This window comes from Triticum urartu, chromosome 3A (genome assembly GCF_056163025.1).
Source record: "Triticum urartu cultivar PI428250 chromosome 3A, HENAU_Tu73, whole genome shotgun sequence".
Lineage (NCBI taxonomy): Eukaryota > Viridiplantae > Streptophyta > Magnoliopsida > Poales > Poaceae > Triticum > Triticum urartu.
Window position 1 is genome coordinate 576,846,150 of NC_141875.1, and position 4,596 is coordinate 576,850,745.

A 4,596-nucleotide genomic window follows, 5' to 3' on the forward strand; every position below is an offset into this window, starting at 1 on the left:
TCATTTTTGGTAATGTAATTTTCATTGACTCCCCTTTAATTTTCTGTTTTGACCCTTTTGCATTCCTCTCCTATAAATGTAGGCCAACTTCTACCCTTCCTTTGCAGTTCATTTCTCCTCCAGCCGCAACTTCTCTCCTTTCTTTAGCCTCTCTTTATTTTTTTTCCTTTTCTAGGTTTTTGTTGCGAGGGCTCCAGGCCCCTACGCGATTCTCTCTTGCTGCGGGCATGGTTGTGGTATGCCGACGCACTGCGATTGCTTAGCTTGCTCGCAGGCCCATCGTGCTCGTCGTGGGGGGAAGGTATTGTGCCGAGCTAGGCGAGCGGAGCAGCTTGCATATGGCACAGTGTTCACAGAAGGATTGGATATGGGCCACATCAACGTTTCTGCATTCTGTTCTGCCCTGCTTCGCCGTGGCCTTGGCCGTACAAGTCCTTTTGTCCACCAGCTTACGCCAACAGATGTTGAGACTCACTACAAGATGGTATTTTTCGCTTGATCTGATTTTTCTTTGTGTTTTCTATTTTTTTGTATAATTTCATACTAGTCTGAACTTCTAGTTTTTTAGGAATACACTTATTTCTGTTTTATTGAAGTGTACTGCACTTCGTACTTATATCTTGTTTTTATTTTTTTGCTTGTGTGCATGGAGCTCGTGTTTTATTTGCATGGTTACAATATGTGAACTGCTTAGATACTAGATGAGAAGTAATAGTTTCCACAATTTCCCCGCTTGTAGGTTTTGTACTACATGCAGGGAGTCTCAAGAACTTCATAATAGTTGTAAGCGTACTTCTTGTTTGCAAGTTCCACACTACACATTAGATTGCGTTTAATCTGTACTGATTTTTTGCAGAAACTTCCCCAACGAGCTGTTAGGTATCTCCGGCTTAAGAAGAAGGGAATTCTCCAAGTTGTTCTTGGTAATGGACACCTTAAACCAGCCAAGTATCATGTAGGTGTTGACGGGCGGCTGTGTTTGCAGAAAGGGTGGAAGGAATTTGTCATTGATAGTGGCCTGAAGTCTAAGCAAGTTGTTGTCCTCAACTTCTTTGAACTCGAGGATCGTACGGTTAGAATCACATTTGACGTGATTGGTTAAGGTTATGAGGTTGATTTGTAATAAGTACTTTTGTGTGTCGAATGCTTCATCTTTTTGATGTCTTTTGTAATAAGCACTTTTGTGATATGAACCGCTTCAATTATTATTCTAAACTTCGTGCTGCCAATGAGCTAACTGCATTTTGCATTGTTTTTAGATTAATATGTGTCAAAGTTTTACTCTAGACTGGTATATATATGGTATACTATATACACCATTTGTCTTTAGATGGTTTAGTTGAATAACTCATAGTCAGTGGGAAATTTGTGTTTACACGAAATTTAAACTGATACATAAGTCATACAGATAAGCAAACTGCTATGCATATGATTAATTTATTGAAGTTCATCTATTTGGTCGTTAACCTGCTGCTTCTCCGCGGTGACTGGAGCGTGCCTAATGTCACACTTTCTTTTGTTTTCCATGGTTGTGTTACTGGTTCTTGTCTCTGCACCGTTGTGTTTGTAGTCCCTCGCGTGCTGGTTGATGGTGGCTTTTGTTTTCGAGTGCTGTGAATTGCATCCTTCGTTGCTCCTCGCGTGCTTGTTGATGACTTCTATCATTTTCCAGTGATGTGAACTGCATCCTTCTTTGCTCCCTGCGTTCCGGTTGATGGCTGCTTTCGTTTTCCAGTGTTGTGAACTGCATCCTTCTTTGCTCCCCACGTGCTGGTTGATGGCTGCTTTCGTTTTCCAGTGCGGTGAACTGCATCCTTTCATGCTCCTACCTTGTTTTTTGAAAGTGGTGTCATTCTTGGTTGTTTTTGTACAGCAGCATTCCCTTGTGGTGGTCTTGTTGGCATTATTTCTTCATGTTCTTCGTCCTCTTCACTCTCTTCATCCTCCTCTTCTTGCTCTTCCTCATCTTCCTCATCTGTTTCTTCATAAGGCACTGCTTCTTCAGTTTCTTCATGGTCTTCGTCCTCTTCACTCTCTTCTTCTTCCTCCTCTTCTTCATCTGCTTCTTCATAAGCCATTTCTTCTTCAGTTGTGTCGCCATCTTCTTCTTTGATTTCATCTTGTTCGTCTTCCTCATTTTCTGATCTTGTTCTTTTGGGGCAGGTTCTTGAATTTTGTCTCTTCCTCTTTTTGCAGATGCTACAACGTCTTGGTTTCATCCATTTCTTAGTGTTGTGAGTGGAATTTCTGTTTGGTTGTGCATCGCCATGTCCTCGTTTTTCTTGTTCATGTCTTTTTGTACATGTCCTGGAATTATGGCCACTGATTTCATTACATGTCTTGCACCTATTTATTCCCAGCGGGTGACCGTCACTGTCTAGCTCAGGCTGTGGCTTACTGTTTTTGTCATCACTTTTCTCCTTGCATGCAACCTTTTTCTGGGTTCCGTCGCCCCCTTTCTTCCTTCCTCTTATGTTTGCAGCATGAGGTGGAAGAATTGTTTCTTTTTTGATAGCACCAGTTCCGCTGTGTTCGGTATTTTCTACTTGCTCGGCATTATTGTCATTCTGGGATTTCTCTGCTTGCTTTATTTTTGCTTCTTCTTCTTCTTCTTCTTCTTCTTCTTCTTCTTCTTCTTTGTAGAGCACATCAACTTCCTCGAACAGTGCCCTCATACTAGACAACGCTCTGTGGCACCCAACATCGGACCTTGTCGCTTTGTTTGCAAGGTCCATTGCTGTTTTTGTCAGAAATTTTCTACGGCAAAAAAGCGATGTTCCATCTGGTGTTTCTTGTTCATAGTCTCTTGTACCAAACGTCGCATTTGATCTTGTGTTAGGGTGTATCTTTTCATGATGTACACCTCAGGAATCTTGAGTACTCTCAAATGAGAAAGCATGCATAACACATGGACCCAAAAGAGCCCTGCAGACAACACATGATTTCTTTGTTTTGTAAGTGAACTGCATGAAATTAATAAACACATATTTTTTCGTTATTTATTCATTTTAAAGAAGTGAACTTCATTTGGTTTTGTGAATTAGTCATGCATGTGGACTTTTAAAGTCCAGTAAGTGAGCTTTCGTGCATGACTATCAGAAACTAGAATTTTTGTGATAGGAGTCTCACCTGTGTGTGTCCAGAGTTTGCATTCACATTCGTAGACACCTTTTTGTTCATCGGCGACCACTTGGAAATTATGCCTTGCCCAGTCAAATGCATCCGATCTGTTGTAGTGGTGTACGAGATACTTTATCGGGTTCTCAGGGCACCGTTCTGCTCTGAATGCAGTGCTACGGTAGAGTGTTTCTTTGAAATCTGCAAACACTGCCCTTGTATACACTTTTGATAACTGAACTTCGAACCCAAACTGGGTTGTTGTCTTTACCTCTGACTGCATGATCAGAAATGCACTGTTACGAACCACATAACTGAAAAAATTGTTTGATTTTGTAGTTATATTTTTAGCAGTTTTTGAGTGACATTTTGTTTACCTCATTTGCTACTGTCTCTGCGTGCTCGACAGCCTTCCTGGTCTGAATGCACTTTTCCACCAGTTGAGCAAACAGATGGAGATCATGCTTCTCTTTGACAAAGTTTTTCTTTAGTATGCGGTTGATGCTCTCGCTTCTCTGTGTGGAAGTCATCCGAGCATAGAAAAATTCCTTGTAGTAAGCCGAGATCCACTCGTGCCTGCCTTCCCACAGCGAATTCATCACTTCATCGTCTTGCAAGTTATATCTCTGAATGAGGTCCTTCCACGCTCGTTCAAATTCTGATGGCATTAGTGGGTGGTTCAGCACCGCATTGAGGTCATCCTTCAGTTTCTCGTGCGCCTTATACGGCAAGGCGAGGTGGTCTGTGGGCTACTTCATGATATGCCACCGACACAACTTATGTAGAGTATGTGGGAGGATAGTTTTTAATGTTGCCTTCATCGAAGAACACTGGTCTGAGAATGCACAAATAGTGTTTTTTATTAAGTTGTTTGTGTGTGTGTAAGACAGATGGAAGAAATATAAGTGCACCCAAAAAAATGTAAGTATGTAGGTGTTTTTTTGTACCTGTGAGCATGCAGATTGGATGCTTGTTGTTCATACACCTCAGAAATGTTTTGAAAACCCACTTGAACGACGGTATTGTTTCATCTCGCACTAGTGCAACAGCAAATATGGTGTTCTGTAGATGATGGTTCACTGCCACGAAGACTCCCAGTGGCATGTGGAATTTGTTAGTTTTATACGTCGTGTCAAATGTAACGCAGTCTCCAAAATCTTCATACGATCCTTTGCAACTTGCGTTGGCCCAAAAGACGTTTCTTACACGGTTATCTGCATCAACGTCATAATCATAGAAAAACTATGGGTTTATCTTCTACATATTCTCGAAGAAAACCAGAAGTTTCTTGACATCATCTTGGAACTCTTCTCTGGCAAACTTTTGTTTCCTGCATTTTCAAATGCAATGCAAACTCATCTCATCAAACAGGAAATAATTGCCGAGAGGATGCTCAAGCGATATGGTTTGTGATGTGCTTACTTGTTTACCCAGACGTGGCTAGTATGTCCCATGTACTGCAGACCACCAGACATACGT